This window comes from Anolis sagrei, chromosome 6, assembly GCF_037176765.1.
Source record: "Anolis sagrei isolate rAnoSag1 chromosome 6, rAnoSag1.mat, whole genome shotgun sequence".
Taxonomy (NCBI): Eukaryota; Metazoa; Chordata; class Lepidosauria; order Squamata; family Dactyloidae; genus Anolis; species Anolis sagrei.
Window position 1 is genome coordinate 127,847,360 of NC_090026.1, and position 17,639 is coordinate 127,864,998.

General features: G+C 46.0%; 1 protein-coding gene across 1 annotated transcript in view; it reads right to left on the reverse strand.

Moving 5' to 3' along the window:
* The window catches only part of GJC2 (gap junction protein gamma 2), an 83,337-nt gene extending 76,879 nt beyond the window's left edge, over positions 1-6,458 (reverse strand). Inside the window, exon 1 of the mRNA XM_060782678.2 lies at positions 5,985-6,458. The gene's annotated coding sequence lies outside the window, so the exon portion shown is untranslated. The remainder of the gene's footprint in view (positions 1-5,984) is intronic.
* Between the last annotated feature and the right edge of the window lie 11,181 nt (positions 6,459-17,639).

Genomic DNA, 17,639 nt, shown 5'->3' on the forward strand with positions numbered 1-17,639 from the left:
AATTGAGGAGAGACTTGTTTTCTGCTGCTTCATAGACTATGACATGGAGCAATGGATTCAAACTAAAGGAAAATATATTGTCGAAGGCTTTCATGGCCTGAATCACTGGGTTGTTGTAGGTTTTTTGGGTCGTATGGCCATGTTCTAGAAGCATTCTCTCCTGACGTTTCGCCTGCATCTGTGGCAAGCATCCTCAGAGGTTGTGAGGAATACCTCACAACCTCTGAGGATGTTTGTCACAGATGCAGGCAAAACGTCAGGAGAGAATGCTTCTAGAACATGGCCACACGACCCGAAAAACCTATAACAATCCTAAAGGAAAATAAATTCCATCTAAACATTTGGAAGAAACTCCTGGCAGTAAGAGTTGTTCAGCAGTGGAATCTGCTGCTGCCAGCGAGTCTGATGGAGTCTCCATCTCTAGAGGTATTAAAGCAGTGGTTGGATGGCCATCTGTCAGGAAGGCTTGGATTGTATTGTCCTGCATGGCAGAAGGAGGTTGGACTGGATGACCTTTGGAGCTCTCTTCCAGTTCTAGGATGCAGCCCATTTAATACCCACTGTTTCTTCATCTGCTCTCCCCAGAAATGGCACAAAATCCATGCGCAGGACACACAGCATGGCTCTCTGTCGCTCCCTCTTGGTTTCTTGCAGAAACTCCAAGGCAGAGGCATTCCACCCACACACACTCACATAGTTCCTTCGCCACCCAAAAACACATTCCATCCTGCTGGGAGGCTTCTCATTTGTCCCGGCAAGCTAGAGCTGACAGATGGGAGCTCACCCTGTCTCGTGGATTCAAATTGGCAACCTTCAGGTCAGCAACCCAACCTTCAGGTCAGCAGTCCAGCTGGCACAAGGGTTTGACCCAACGCATCACCGCTACTTTGGGTCTCAGTCCAGGAGTACAAACAACAACAACAAACAACATGATGATGATTTTTTTTCTCATCTTTGAGAACATGTTGCAAGTCACTTCTGGTGTGAGATAATTGGCCGTCTACAGAGACATTGCCCCGGGGGACACCTGGATGTGTTACTATCCTGATGGGAGGCTTCTCTCGTGCCCTGGCAAGCTAGAGCTGACAGATGGGAGCTCACCCCATCTCACAAATTTGAACCAGCAGCCTTCAGGTCAGCAACCCAACCTTAAAGTCAGCAGTCCAGCTGGCACAAGGGTTTGACCCTATGCACCACCGCCACTTTGGGTCTCAGTCCATGAGTACAAACAACTACAACAACATGATGATGATGATGATGATGATGATGATAATGATGATTTTTTAAAATCGTTTTTGAGTACACACTGCAAGTTACTTCTGGTGTGAGAGAATTGGCCATCTACAGAGACATTGCCCAGGGGATGCCCGGATGTGTTACCATCCTGCTGGGAGGCTTCTCTCTTGTCCTGGCAAGCTAGAGCTGACAGGCAGGAGCTCACTCTGTCTCGCAGATTTGAACCAGCAGCCTGGTACCTAAATTTCCTATTTGACAGATGCAACTGTCTTTCGGACTGCAAAGGTTGACAGCAAGCAAGGCTAATGGCCGGAAGCTCACTCCAACCTAGGCTGGCTTCGAGCTCATGACCTCTTGGTCAGTGGTGATTTAATGCAGCTGACTATCAGCTAGCTGCACCACAGCATAGACTATATTGTGTTTGTTTACATACTTTACAAATAGTGTAGTAGTATAGCCATCTCCATTTCTAAGCCAAAGAGCTGGCATTGTCCGTAGACACCTCCAAGATCATTTGGCAGGCATGACTGCAAAGCGCACCGTTACCTTCCCGCAGAAGCAGTACCTATTGATCTACTCACATTTGCATGTTTTCAAACTGCTAGGTTGGCAAAAACATAGAGTTGGAAGAGACCTTGTGGGTGGGCCATCCAGTCCAACCCCCTGCCAAGAAGCATGTTTTCAAACTGGTAGGTTGGCAGAAGCTGGGGCTGACAGCGGGAGCTCACCCCACCCCCCAGTTTCAAAACCGTGACCTTTTGATGAAGGATCATACTATTTTTTTTAATTTTTCAAAGCTACCATGAGATCAGGACTGAGAAAAACAGAAGGATATAAATAATAATCATTACTATTATTATGAGTCTAATAAATGTTATTACCAATGAATGTCTGGGCTTTATTTTCTGATGCCGAAACAGCCCAGCTTTATTGGGAAATGCCTGGACTATTAGTAGAACAGACGTGATCCAGACCCGGGAGAGGCCTTTTACTGGAACTGAACCAAACTTGGCACACAGTTCTCCCATGACCAACAGAAAATACTGGAAGGGTTTGGTGGGCAGTGTCCTTTGGTTTTGGAGTTGTAGTTCACCTGCGTCCAGAGATCACTATGGACTCAAGCAATGATGGATCTGGACCAAACTCTACACGAATACTCAATATGCCCAAATGTGAACACTGGTAGAGTGTGGGGAAAATAGAATCTTGACATTTGGGAGTTGTAGTTGCTGGGATTTATAGTTCACCTGCAATCAAAGAACATTCTGAACCCCACCAATGATTGGGCCAAACCTCCCACACAGAACCCCATTTGGGCCACAGCAACGTGTGGCAGGGGACAGCTAGTATTTAAATAAATATAATCTGGCTTGGAAATAAATAATAATTATAAGGTGCAGTGAGTTAAAGCGCTGAGCTGCTGAACTTGCTAACCAAAAGGTCACCAGGTTCGAATCTCGGGAGCGGGGTGAGCTCCCACTGTTAGCCCCAGCTTCTGCCAACCTAGCAGTTCAAAAACATGCAAATATGAGTAGATCAAATGGTACCGCTCTGGCGGGAAGGTAGCAGCACTCCATGCAGTAATGCTGGCCATATGACCTTGGAGATGTCTACGGACAACGCCGGCTCTTCAACTTAGAAATGGAGATGAGCACCAACCCCCAGAGTCGGACACGACAGGACTTAATGGCAAGGGAAAAACTTTATCTTAATGCCTTGGGAATTTAGTCTGTGCATTTCCAGTCAGTTTCGATGATGAATTTTAAACTCCACCATGTTTATAAGATTGGGCAACTTGGAAGTCCCTGAATAGACTCAGAAGCAGAGTGGGCAGATAAAAAGACAATCTGGCAAAATCTCTTGGGAAGACAACAAAGAAGCAAAGACCACCAGCACTGAAGCGATGGTCCTCCGCCATCAACTCTGCTGGACCGGCCTCGTTGTCCGGATGCCCGACCACCGTCTCCCAAAGCAGTTGCTCTACTCCGAACTCAAGAACAGAAAACGGAATGTTGGTGGGCAGGAAAAGAGATTGAAAGATGGGCTCAAAGCCAACCTTAAAAACTCTGGCATAGACACTGAGAACTGGGAAGCCCTGGCCCTTGAGCGCTCCAGCTGGAGGTCAGCTGTGACCAGCAGTGCTGCAGAATTTGAAGAGGCACGAATAGAGGGTGAAAGAGAGAAACATGCCAAGAGGAAGGCACATCAAGCCAACCCCGACCGAGACCGCCTTCCACATGGAAACCAATGCCCTCACTGAGGGAGAAGATGCAAGTCAAGAATAGAGCTCCACAGTCACCTACCGACCCACGAGCACCCTGATCCTGGAAGACTATCCTACTCAAACAATGAAGGATTGCCTAAGTTACTGCCTGGGATATGCCTTTGTTGAGAGGTGATTAGGTGTTCCCGATTGTCTTGTCTGGAGTTCCCTGTGTTTTTGCCTGGTTTTTTATTTACTGTTATAATTTTAGAGGTTTTTTTAAATACTGTTAGCCAGATTTTGTTCATTTTCATGGTTTCTTCCTTTCTGTTGAAATTGTCCACATGCTTGTGGATTTCAATGGCTTCTCTCTTACTCTCAGGAAGTTCTTCATTATCTTTTCAGTCCAACCTTTTCCCCTGCCATTTGAAAGCATAGCTCCCTTGTGCCCTAGTCTCTAGAGCAGCAGAGAGTCAGCTCACCCTTTCTCATGTTCCCTATCTATCTTCTCTTCTCCCAGCTGAACATCCCCCAGGAGGAAAGGAAGAAGGAAAAAGAGAAGGAAGGATAGAAGATGATAGAAGGAAGAAAGGGTGGAAGGGAATGGAGGGAGAAAGGGAGGGAGGAAAGAGAGAAGGAAGGAAAGACAAAAGGGAGGGATGGAGGGAAGGAAGGAGAAAGAGAGAGGGAAGGAGGGCGGAAAGAGGGAAGGAAGGATGAAAAGATGGAAAGGAAGGAAGGAGGGAAGGAAGAAGGAAAGAAAGAAGGAAGGAAAGACAAAAGAGAGGGAGGGAGGGAAGGAGGGAGAAAGAGAGAGAGAAGGAGGGTGGAAAGAGTGAAGGAAGGAAGAAAGGATGGAAGGGAGGGAGGGAGGGAAGGAAGGAAACAGAGAAGGAAAGAAGGCTATGATGGTGAAAGAGAGAGAGAAGGGCCTGAGAAAAGAGCCCAAAGGGATGCATCTGGCCCCCAGGCCTGGGTTTGCCCATACCACCTCTCCACAAAAGTCAACATCGACACCGAAATACAACACTGCCTGAGCTCTGCGAGTGCAGAATTTTTCCGAATGAAGCAGAGAGTGTTTGAGGACCGGGACATCCGTAGGGATACCAAGGGGCTTGTTTATAAAGCTATTGTCCTCCCAACCCTGCTCTATGCCTGCAAAATGTGGATTGTTTACAGATGTCACTCTCAACTCCATCAAAGTTGCCTCTGAAAAATCTTGCAAATCTCTTGGGAAGAGAGGCGGACAAACATCAGCATGCTGGAAGAAGCATTGAAGCGATGGTCCTCCACCATCAATTCTGCTGGACCGGCTACATTGTCTGAATGCCCAACCACCATCTCCCAAAGCAGTTGCTCTACTCCAAAATCAAGAACGGAAAACGAAACGTTGGTGGACAGGAAAAGAAATTTAGAGATGGGCTCAAAGCCAATCTTTAAAACTCTGGCATATACACTAAGAACTGGGAAGCCCTGGCCCTTGAGCGCTCCAGCTGGAGGTCAGCTGTGACCAGCAGTGCTGTAGAATTTAAAGAGGCACAAATGGAGGGTGAAGGAAAGAAACATGCCAAGAGGAACGTGTGTCAAGCCAACCCCGACCGGGACCACCTTCCACCTGGAAACCAATGCCCTCACTGCAGGAGAAGATGCAGGTCAAGAATAGGGCTCCACAGCCACCTATGGACCTACCACCAGGACACCAATCTTGGAAGACCATCCTATTCGGACAACGAGGGAACAGCTAAGTAAGTAAGTAAGGTATAGTTCCACCCTAGAGCAACAGATGGATGCAAGGGTTCCTGAGGATGTTAAATAATACTTTTCCTTTCAAAGTTATCCAGTTTTCATTCCATTTATGATCTGGTCACTTCTTGTGCAGTAAACTTGACATTTCCATAGTTTGCTCTGTCACTCATACATTAACCATTCTACCGTGATATCCAACAGCATTCCTTCTAGTTTGGATGCACCCCAAGTTTGCAAAGAAAATTAATTTGCAGAATGAGACGGTGGACTAAAAATATATTTTAACCCAGCTTGACTTTTGCTGGAAACTCACAACCCACATTCCCATCTCAGCTGACACCTGGGGTGCATGCATCCACACCAGGCTTGGGCAACTTGGGCCCTCCCTCCAGGTGTTTTGGACTCCAACTCCCACCATTCCTAACAGCCGGTAGGCTGTTAGGAATGGTGGGAGTTGGAGTCCAAAACACCTGGAGGGAGGGCCCAAGTTTGCCCATGCCTGATCTACACTGTTGAATTAATGCAGTTTGATACCACTTTAATTGCCATGGAATCCTGGGAGTTGTAGTTGTAGTTTGGAGAAACTCATCACTCTTTGCCAGAGAAGACTGAAAACCTTGCAAAACTACAACTCTCACAATTCCATAGCTTTGGGACACGTTGAAGTCAAAGTGCATCCACTCTACAGTGTAGATTCACCCATTCTGGACCACCTTTTCCACTAAGTAACAGTAGCATTTTGATTCCAACAAGAAGTAAATAGTAACCACCCATTTCCCCATTTTTCTGACCCACTCACCTCTTTTCCGTCCCAGCAGGAAAGTCAGAACCGGTTCCGTCCCCTTTCCAACATCCCCGTGCGGATGCCTCTCTCTCCACGGCGCAGCAGAGACCGAAAACTTGGGTTTGGATTCAGACGGGCGAAGAGTCCTTGATTCGTGTCTAGAGAGGGAGATCTCTTGGCTGATTCAAGAGAGGAAGGCTTCGGGTCCCTCCAGCATCATGTTGCTCCAAAACTCCAGTTGGAAACGGAGAGAAGAGACCCCCCAAAAGGCGAGAAGAAAGCGCCAAGCTCCAGCCTGAGATCCTGCACGCTTGGAGGTCCAGCTGTGGATGTGTGTGCGCGCAGGCGCGTGTCAGGAACGAGCAAAAAGAGGGGGAGGAATCCCTCTGGGTGCTTGCTTGCAGTAGATCCCAATCGCAAGAGCTCTGCCAGGGAAACCTCTGCCTGGATAAGTTAGGTTTTTGCGCTTTGGGCGCACAAGGAGAGGCCAAACTCTTGTGCGTAAAAGGGAATCACTTTTACGCACCAAAGCTAACCAAACTTCTCCGCGAGGGATGTTCCTCTTCCTCTCTCTTCTATTGCGTTAAGGATACTCCTCTTTGTGTCTTTCTTCCCGTGAAGGATGCTCCTCTTTGTCTCCCTCTTTTGCAGCCAAAGAGAACCAAACTTTTGCTCACGGGAAGTTCCTTTTTCTCTGTCTTTGGCGCGCTCCAAAGTCGTCCAAACTTTGGCGCGCAGGATCCACTTCTTTCTCTCTCTTTTTTTGCGCCCCGAAGCCAATCAAACGTTTACGCCTCTGTCTCTCTCTTTTGCGCTCTAAAACCTTCCAAACTTTTATATGGAGGATGTGACTTTCCTCCATATGCGTTCTCCAAAGTTATCCAAACTTCAGTACAAAGGATGGGCTTCTTTCTCTTTCTTTTGCATGCTTCAAAGCCATTCAAAGGATGTGTCTCTCACTCTTTTTTGGCACACCAAAGAGGCCAAACTTCTATGTGTTGGATCATTTATTATTTATTATTTATTTATTTTGGGTACTTCTACCCCGCCCTTCCCATAGCACTTTATGTTGTTTAGGTCTGCTTGTATGTTTCCACAAATGCCCCATCACTTTTTCGCCCATGTCCAACATTTTTTAAAACTTTTAATGACATTTGGCCTACCCATAGATTTTAAAGTGTGTTGTCCTGTTGTTGATGCTTATGTTATTGGTTTACTGTCTTGTTGATTTGAATTGCTTGTATTGTTGTTGTTATTGCTTGTATTGTTGTATTCTGGGCTCAGCCTCATGTAAGCCGCACCGAGTCCCCTGGGGAGATGGTAGCGGGGTATAAATAAAGTATTATTATTATTATTATTATTATTCTCAACCCCCTAAAGGGGACTTAGGGCGGCTTCCAACCGGCATACATTTGATGCCTACAATTCAACACAATAAAATACATAGTAACAATAATGATAAACAGTTAAAACATTACATTAATACAATAAAAAGCCAGCCTGGTGGCCATCATTTCGCCAAGTCCATAATTAATAAATTCACTCCGCTTATCATAGTCCGTTTCCAAAGCTTTAGTCGTCATTGTCCTTGTCAGTCTGCCAGATTACCCAAAGGCCTGGTCCCATATCCATGTTTTTAATTTCCTTCTGAAAGAGAGGAGGGATGACGATGATCATGGGATGTACCTCTTTTTGCACACCAAAGCTGACCAAACCTATGCACGAAGGATGGACCTCTTTCTCTCTTTTGTGTGCCAAAGAGAGCCACACATCTATGGAGAACATTGTGTACCCCAAGGCCATCCAAACTTCTGTCTGAAGAATGCACCTTTGTTTTGTGCAACAATGCCAGTCTAACATTCTGCATACACCAAGAGACCAAACTTATGTGTGGGGGATGTGTTTTCACCCCAAAACTGGTTAAACTTTTGCATTCAAAATGTGCCTTTCTCTCTTTTGCATTCTCCAATGCTGCCCAAACTTCAGTGTCAATGATGGCGCCCTTTCTCTTTCTTTTGCATGCTCCAAAGCCAAAGGATGTGCCTCTTTTTTTGGCTCACCAAAGAGACCAGACTTCTGTGTGTGGGATCATGGGATGTACCTGTTTTTGCACACTAAAGCTGACCAAACCTATGCACAAAGGATGCACCTCTTTCTCTCTTTTTGTGTGCCAAAGCAAGCCACACATAGCTGGAGTATAAATAGGAGTCCAGTGCCTAGATCCAGGGAAGCCATGTTACCCCTCTATTCAGCCTTGGTCAGACCACTTCACCTGGCACGACACTGTGTCCAATTCTGGGCACCACAGTTGAAGAAAGGTTGACGATGTGTCCAGAGGAGGGCGACTAAAATGATCAAGGGCCTGGAGAACAAGCTCTATGAGGAGCAACTTAAAGAGCTAGGTATGTTTAGAGAAGGCTGCGAGGAGACATGATGAGGGCCATAGATCAAGATGTGAGGGGAAGTCATAGAGAGAAGAGAGCAAGCTTGTTTTCTGCTGCCCTGGAAACTAGTACACAATGAAGTAATGGCTTCAAACTACAAGAAAGGAGATTCCACCTGAACATGAGGAAGAACTTCCTGACTGTGAGAGCTGTTCAGCAGTGGAACTCTCTGCCCTGGAGTGTGGTGGAGGCTCCTTCTTTGGAAGCTTTTAAGAAAAGGCTGGATGGCCATCTGTCGGAGGTGCTTTGAATGCAATTTTCCTGCTTCTCGGCAGAGGGTTGGACTGGAGGGCCCATGAGGTCTCTTCCAACTCTATGATTCTTTCTCTCTCTCTTTTACAGCCAAAGAGAACCAAACTATTGTGCACAGGAAGCTCCTTTTGCTCTGTCTTTGGCGCGCTCCAAAGTTGTCCAAACTTTTGCGCGCAGGATGCACTCCTTTCTCTCTTTTTTTGCGCCCTGAAGCCAATCAAACTTCTATCACCTCTCTCTCTCTCTTGCTCTCCAAAGCCTTCCAAGTTTTTATGTGGAGGATGTGCCTTTCCTCCTTTTGCATTCTCCAAAGCTATCCAAAGCTATCCAAAAGCTATCCAGTTTGTTGTAGGTTTTTTGGGGTGTATGGCCATGTTCTAGAAGCATTCTCTCCTGATGTTTCTCCTGCATCTCTGGCAGGCATCCTCAGAGGTTGTGAGGTTTGAAACTAGGAAAATTGGCTTTATAGATCTGTGGAAGTTCCATGGTGGGAGGAAGAACTCTTGTCTGTTGGAGGTAGGTGTGAATGTTTCAATCTGGCTACTGGTACTAAAAAACTGTAAAATTATAATAGTCAATAAAAAACAAAACTCAAACAAACAAGAAACAATCAGGAACACCTAAGCATCTCTCAACAATCTCAACAAAGGAATTTCCCAGGCAATAACAAGGCACACCTAAAAACTGTCAGGCAATCAATTGCTATTCAAGGTGCCCAGAAAAGGAGATTCCATCTGAACATGAGGAAGGACTTCCTGACTGTGAGAGCTGTTCAGCAGTGGAACTCTCTGCCTCAGAGTGTGGTGGAGGCTCCTCCTTTGAAGGCTTTGAAACAGAGGCTGGATGGCCATCTGTTGGGGGTGCTTTGAATGCAATTTTCTGCATCTTGGCCAAATGGGGTTGGACTGGATGGTCCACCACATCTCTTCCAACTCTATGATTCTATTATTGTATGAGCATGCACACCTTTCTCTTGCGCATTCCAAGGCCATCCAAACTACTATATGAAGGATGCGCCTCTCTCTCTTTTGTGCACCAGTGCCAGTCTAACATTTGGCACACATAAGAGACCAAACTTACGTGTGTGGGATGTGTTTTCACCCCAAAGCTGGCCAAACTTTTGCATTCAGGATGTGCTTCCTTCTCTTTTACACTCTCAGAAGCCAACAACAGTTGTCTTTGCACAGACTGTGCCTTCTTTCGCTTGCTCCAAAGCCATCCAACCTTTCGTACAAAGGATGTGGCTATCTTTGGTGCACCAGCTAAAATTCTGCACATAGGATGTGCCTGTCCTTCTTCAGCGCACCAAAGAAACCAAACTTCTATATGTAAGATGCTCCTCTTTTTGCACATCAAAGACAGCCAAACTTTTGTGTTGAGAATGCGCTTTTCTTTCTTTTGTCTGCTAAATGGATCCCAACTTTTGCACACAGGATGGGTCTCTCTCATTTTTGTGCACCAGAATGAGCCAAACTTTTGTGCACTTCTTTTTTTGCGCATGCCAAAGGCAACCTACTCCTTGTGCACCGTTTGGGCCTGTCTCTTTTTGCTCACTGAAATAAGTGCATAATGTGCCTCTCTTTTTTTCCTTTTGCGCACCACAGTCAGCCAAACCTCTGCCCTCCGAATGGGCCTCTCTCTTTTGCGTCAAAGCCAAACAACTGCAGCTTTGCAAATGTGGAGGAGGTGGGATCCACTCTCCAATCTAAACTCCCCATTTTTCTTTGCGAACATTTCTTCCCTCTCCTCGGTCACGCTTTGCCCTTATAAAGCCTTAGAGGCAGGGAGCTGTGTTTAGACATTTCCTTTTGATTCCCTCCCCTTCTTTTCTCTCCATCGAAACCCAGAAAGGGGTCTGTGGTCTGGCTGCATTTGTGTTCTTTTTAGAGAAGGAATTGCAACCAATTTTAAAGGATGGGGTTAAAAAGCAAATCTGGTCCAAAGGGAGACATAGATAACTAAGGCAGCATATATTTTTAGGGAGGATAGTAAATCTTGTTTGTTGTTGTGTGATGTCAAATTGCATTAATTTTACAGTGTAGATCAGACATGAGCAAACTTGGGCCCTCCAGGTGTTTTGGACTTCAACTCCCACAATTCCTATCGGCTGTTAGGAATTGTGGGAGCTGAAGTCCAAAACACCTGGAGGGCCAAAGTTTGCCCACGCCTGGTCTCGGCCGTAGCCAGAGGAGCTTTTGGACAGTTAAAGCTTGTGCACCAGCTGCACCCGTACCTTCGGAAGTCTGACCTGATCACAGTGGTCCATGCTCTGGTTACATCCTGAATAGATTACTGCAACGCACTCTATGTGGGGCTGCCTTTGAAGACTGTCCAACTAGTCCAACGGGCGGCAGCCAGATTACTCACCGGAGCGCCATACAAGAAGCACATCACCCCCCTGCTATGTCAGCTCCACTGGCTACCGGTCCATTTCCAAGCACAATTCAAAGTGCTGGTCTTCGCTTATCCAACCCTATATGGCTCCGGCCCAGCTTACTTATCCAAACGTATCTCCCTCTACGTTCCACCTCGTAGTTTAAGATCCACCGGGGAGGCCCTGCTCTCGATCCCACTTGCCTTGTAAATGCGTCTGGTGGGGACAAGGGACAGGGCCTTCTCGGTGGTGATTCTCTTCTTGGTGGTGATTCTCTTCTCTTGTGGAATTCGCTCCCCAGCGAGATTAGATCAGCATCCTCCCTCCTTTCCTTTAATTGAAATCGTTGTTTTGGAACCAGGCTATCAGCTAGCAGGCACAGCAGCACTTTGGACACTGAACTGAACCATGATTGTTATGATAATGGAAACGGCTATGTGATTGTATAATTAATGTTATTGTTTATAATCTATTGCATATTTATGGTTTTATGTTGTTGTTATATTGATATTGCGGTATCGAATTGTTGCCAGTGTTACCTGCTCTGAGTCCCCCCTCGGAGGTTGAGAAGGGCGGGGTAGAAATATTGTAAATAAATAAATAAACGTAGATACACTCTAGGACATGGCATAATGGATTCAGATTGGAGGAGAAGAGATTCAACCTAAATGTTAGGAAGACTAAACAGGATCAAACTACAACTGTTGGAGCATGTTTAGAAATCAGTTAATATGCGTGTGTCAACTGTAAAATAAGATGCATTAAGTTGATTGGTCGGGTTATGCCTGAGGAGCTGGCTGAGCCTGGGGCTTTTGGATACTGTTACATTTTCAGGCTTGAGCTATGCAGGTGCTTGCACAGAGAAGCAGAGAGTGAAGAAGAGAGAGACAGATTTGCTTTTTGGCTGCTGAAAGGAGGTCTCTCACATGGACACAGAAAGGATCGTTTTTAATCTCTTCAAAAGGACATTGTGTTATTTATTTATTTATCGTGTCAGAAGCAAACCAAGCAGTTGTATTGCATTTTTAACAAACAAACAAAGAAAACACAAAGTTTGCAAGCTTGGTAGTTGATTAAATGTCCTTTGACCACTAGCTGACCACTTGGAGTGCCTCTGGTGTTGCTGCAAGAAGGTCCTCCATTGTGCAATTGGCAGGGCTCAGGTTGCATTGTAATAGGTGGTCTGTGGTTTGCTCTTACTTGTATCTCCCTCAACGTCCCACCTCGTAGTTTAAGATCCACCAGGGAGGCCCTGCTCTCGGTCCCACCGCATGTCGTGGACTCCACTTTGTGGCCACATTTCTTAAGATTGGCTCTGCATCTCGTGGTGCCAGAGCGCAGTCTGTTCAGTGCCCTCCAAGTCGCCCAGTTTTCTGTGTGCCCAGGGGGGAGTCTCTCATTTGGGATTGAGGTTCTGGGTTTGAGCCTGCCACTTTTGGACTCTCGCTTCCTGAGGTGTTCCAGTGAGTCTCTCATTTGGGATCAGCCATTGATTGAGGTTCTGGGTTTGAGCCTGCCACTTTTGGACTCTCGCTTGCTGAGGTGTTCCAGTGAGTGTCTCTGTTGATCTTAGAAAACTATTTCTTGATTTAAGGACATTGTGTGAGTCAATGCAACTGTTGAAATGACTGCACATATGTTGCTCTGCATTACAAAGATCAAACTACTTGTTCTTTACTGTTCATCTGTGTGGAATATTTTCTTTCTTTGGCAGGGCAGTGTGTGGGCTGATCAAATGTGCAGTACACATGATTCTCATGCACCCCAAGATTTCACTATATTTATGCAAAAATGGGTGCATGGAAAAAATACTAAACATTTTGGATTAGGGAGACTCAACCCATATTTTAAACGTTGCCCTTTTTCCGCCGTGTTCCAGCCCTCTCAAATAAGGCCAGAAGTGTTTATATGCCTTTCTGCTGCAGATATATGCGATTTTGGAGCGGATGTGCTGCCCGCTCACACCCGAGGCTGTGTAAATTGCTGCCAAAGGCTGTTTGCCAGCCCTGGCACTTGGAGATCATTTCAGGGAACCCGCTCTGGCGTGCCAGCAGGGCGAAAGGCGACCTCCGACCTTCCCTCGGGGCTCGAGCGTCAGGGCAGACTCGTCCCTCGCATGGTGATGATGTTTTGCTGTTTATGTTGTTTTAATCCATTTCTAAAATAAGCTCACTTTCTTGCCTCTGCTAATAGCATCTCTGCGGGCATCCCCAAGCCGTCATCCCCCCGTTATTTATTCCATTTTGGGAAGAGCATACTGCAACTCCCGATGGTACATACTGTGCCGGAACGAACATTTGTGACGGTGAGGATATTGTAGAAAACACGTAGTTTGGCACGCAAGCTTTCGTTATGCATGTGTGTTCCTATTATCCCTGACATTGTGTGTTAGCATGCATTCTCAGAGTTTGTTTTGCCAGTTACTTTCTCTGAAATAAACACATATAGGTTGGAATAATAGAGTTGGAAGGGATCCCAAAGGTCATCTGTCCAGTCCAGTGGTTCCCAACCTGTGGTCCGTGGACCACCAGTGGTCCTCATGAACTAAACCATGGTCCACACCCTCAACACTACTACATCATTGCCTCGAAAACACGTGGCAATGAGAGTGACTGGTCTCATGAAACCCTCTTAAAGTGCCAAGGGGATGTCCGGAGGGGAGAGGCTGACCACCAACGAAAGATTATCACGACCACATCAGCTCTAGATCAAGGGTCCTCAAACTAAGGCCCAGGGGCCGAATGTGGCCCTCCAAGGTCATTTACTTGGCCCTCACTCAGGGTCAACCTAAGTCTGAAACTACTTGAAAGCACACAACAACAACAATCCTATCTCATCAGCCAAAAGTAGGCCCTTTTATAGTGCCGAGGAGATGTCTGGAGGGGAGAGGCTGACCACCAATGAAAGATTACCATGACCATATCAGCTCTAGATGATTAAATATGGTTTTCTGTGGGCAAGCAGATGGTGTTGCAACCCAGAGCAGGAAACGAGGCCCTAAGATAACCATCCACCACACTTGACTGGGAAAAAAACAATCCTTTTTTATTGATGAAAAATGGTTACAAAGTAAAGGAAAAATGCAAAGTCAAAAGCCACAGCAAAATCAGCAAACATGAATGTCCATGAACAAGATCAAAAACGCAAAGCCACACTGTAAAATACTGGAACCTGTTAGCAATCCACTAACCGTACTTGGTGTCCTAGAAATCTCTCAAGACGATGGCCAGAGGAACCGGGAGAACTGCCTAGGTCTTCATCAATCTAAAATGATGCCTGAACTGAGAAAGTCAGCCCGGCGGAAGGCACTTAAAGCCGAGGAATTGGTTTCGTGATACGCCTCCCTGCTTTGAAGCCCTTGTTTGTTTTTCTTTTAATCTGGAAGACCTTCGCAAGCTGAGTGATTCACTCCTGTCTTGCCAGATCTGGCCCCTTCTATTCTCATTAAGGTTCCCAGGTGCAGAAGGGAGTGAAAGGTCATGGCTTCCCTCTGAAACATTCCCATGAACACTGGTACTTTCATTTTCCAAATCTACAGAAGTTTCTTCCTCACTAATTTCAGGAGCATTGTCACTAATTTCAGGATCATTGACATCAAGAAGTACATTTTCATTAGCATCAGGAAGTACATTTTCATTAGCATCAGGAGGTACAAACAGAGAATCAGGTTCAAACTCAGGCTGAACCCCAACAGATGGTGACTACTGGATGACATATGTTCTATATCAGAAACTAGAGCTGATGTGGTCTATCCAATGAAATTTTCTGAATCAGCACCCCAAATAACCAAACCGAATCTAAAGTTGACCAAAAACTGATTCGTAACCCTTTTGGTACTAATGCTGGAGAGTGATCCCTGGTCAAAAAAAAAAAAGTTGAGAACCACTGATGTAGTCCAACCCAATTCTGCCACACAAGAAACAATCAAAACACTCCAGACAGATGGCTATACAGACTCTGCTTAGAAACCTTAAGAGGAGACTCCATCAGACTCCAAGACAGCACCACATTCCACTGTCAAAAAGCTTTTCCTGCAGTTTGAAGCCATTGTTCCATTGTGCCCCACCAAACTACAAATCCCAGAATTCTGTATTATTGAGCCATGGCACTTCAAGTGGTGCCAAACTGCATTCCTTCTACAGAGTAGACCATTGGTTCCCAACCTGTGGTCTGTGGACCACCAGTTGTCTGTAAGAACTAAATTATGGTCCGCGGCCGCACTGTTACTACACTGTTGCAACAAGAGCGACTGGACTCACGAAACCGTCTCATAGTGCCAAGGCGTATTAAATATTGTTTTCTGTGGTTGAGCAGATGGCAACTACTGGATGCCATATATTCTGTATCAAAAACTAGAGCCAATGTGGTCTTTCCAATGCATTTTTCTGAATCAGCACCCTAAATAAACAAACCAAATCTAAAGTTGACCAAAAACTGATCCACAACCCTTTTGGCACTTACGTTAGAAAGTGGTCACTGATCAAATTGGTCACTGGTCAAGTGGTCACTGGTCAAATTGGGCTCTGGTCAAAGTGGTCCCTGGTCAAGTGGTCCCTGGTCAATGTGGTCTCTGGTCAAAGTGGTTCCTGGTCAAAGTGGTTCCTGGTCAAAGTGGTCCCTGGTCAAAGTGGTCTCTGGTCAAAGTGGTCCCTGGTCAAATGGTCCCTGATCAAATTGGTCACTGGTCAAATTGGTCTCTGGTCAAAGTGGTCTCTGGTCAAATTGGTCACTGGTCAATGTGGTCTCTGGTCAATGTGGTCCCTGGTCAAAGTGGTACCTGGTCAAGTGGTACCTGGTCAAATTGGTCCCTGGTCAAAGTGGTCCCTGGTGAAAAGAAGGTTGGGAGCCACTAGTGTAGATGCACCCCAAGATGCACCCTGGCACAACCTGGGGATCACAACCAGACACAGTGAAGACATCTGCCCTTGCGTTATGCTACTCTGCTGCTGAGTATGCATGCCCAGTGTGGAACACATCTCAACGCGCTAAAACAGTAGATGTGGCTTTTAAGGAGACATGCCACATTATCACTGGGTGTCTGCGCCCTACACCACTGGAGAAATTACACTGTTTAGCTGGTATTGCACCACGTGACATCGCCGGGAAGTAGCAGCAAATAGTGAAAGGACCAAGGCAGAGACCTCTCCAGCCCATCCCTTGTTTGGGTATCAGCCAGCACGTCAACGACTTAAATCAAGAAATAATTTTCTAAGATCTACAGAGACACTCGCTGGAACACCTCAGCAAGTGAGAGTCCAAAAGTGGCAGGCTCAAACCCAGAACCTCAACCAATGGGTGATACCAAATGAGAGACTCCCCCCTGGGCACACAGGACTGGGTGACTTGGAAGGCGCTGAACAGACTGCGCTCTGGCACCACGAGATGCAGAGCCAACCTCAAGAAATGGGGCCACAAAGTGGAATCCACAACATGCGAGTGTGGAGAAGAGCAAACCACAGACCACCTGCTGCAATGAAACCTGAGCCCTGCGACATGCACAATGGAGGACCTTCTTGCAGCAACACCAGAGGCACTCCAAGTGGCCAGATACTGGTCAAAGGACATTTAATCAACTACCAAGCTTGCAAATTTTGTGTTTTGTCTGTTTGTTTCTTTTGTTCTGTTAGAAATGTAATACAATTGTCTGGTTGCCCCTGACACGATAAATAAATAAACCCCAAGTGCTGGGTAGAGGTGGATTCAGTTGGTTCAGTTGGATCCCTACATGAAAACCATAATTTGGGCATACATCTGGGGGATTCGTGTTCTACTCACAGATTTCCGTACCTGAATTTGGGCAGCTCATGATACAAACTAGTACGAAAAGGGAGATTTGAACCCAACACTTTGAATGGAGACAGCTTGAGTAGATTTACAACCATCCAGCCTTCCAATTCTTTGTGTTTCTGAAAACGGACATTACGTCCAAGAAAGTGGTTCTGAGCTGGTCATCTTCTGAGTAGATTTCCCTCCTCCTGCTGCAATTCCCCCCCCCCCCTTATTTTTTTCACAGCTGGATGCCTTCTTGCAGCTTGGTACTAAAATAAAATACTAATCATTGTAGTGGAAAAGACTGTGAAGGCATTGTGTGAGAATCAGCAGATCTCTTAATTCTTTCTGGGAGCCTGATTTGTCCGGCTGAGCGACACCAGAAACAAATGGGGAGGAAATGAATGGCAGCTGAAAGAGAGAAAAGGAACATCGAATGCTCCAAATCCTCTTTCTGCGCAGTTTCCAGTTTGTAAGATACCGGTACTTCTCATTGCAAAACTTCCATGACATGCGAGTGTGGAGAAGAGGAAACTACAGGACACCTATTACAATGCAACCTGAGTGTTGCCACATGCCCAACGGAAGACCTTCTCACAGCGACACCAGAGGCACTCCAAGTGGGCAGTTTCTGGTCAAAGGACATTTAGTACAATGCCAAGTTTTTAACTTTTGTGTTCTTAAATACATTACAACTGTGTTCTCAACTTGCTTCTGACACTATAAATAAATAACAGAAAAGAGCCAACCTTTTTGCAAAGTCATTTGCCATGAATAGGAACTGCGACTATATACATTGGGCTGTTGTAGGTTTTTCAGGCTGTGTGGCCA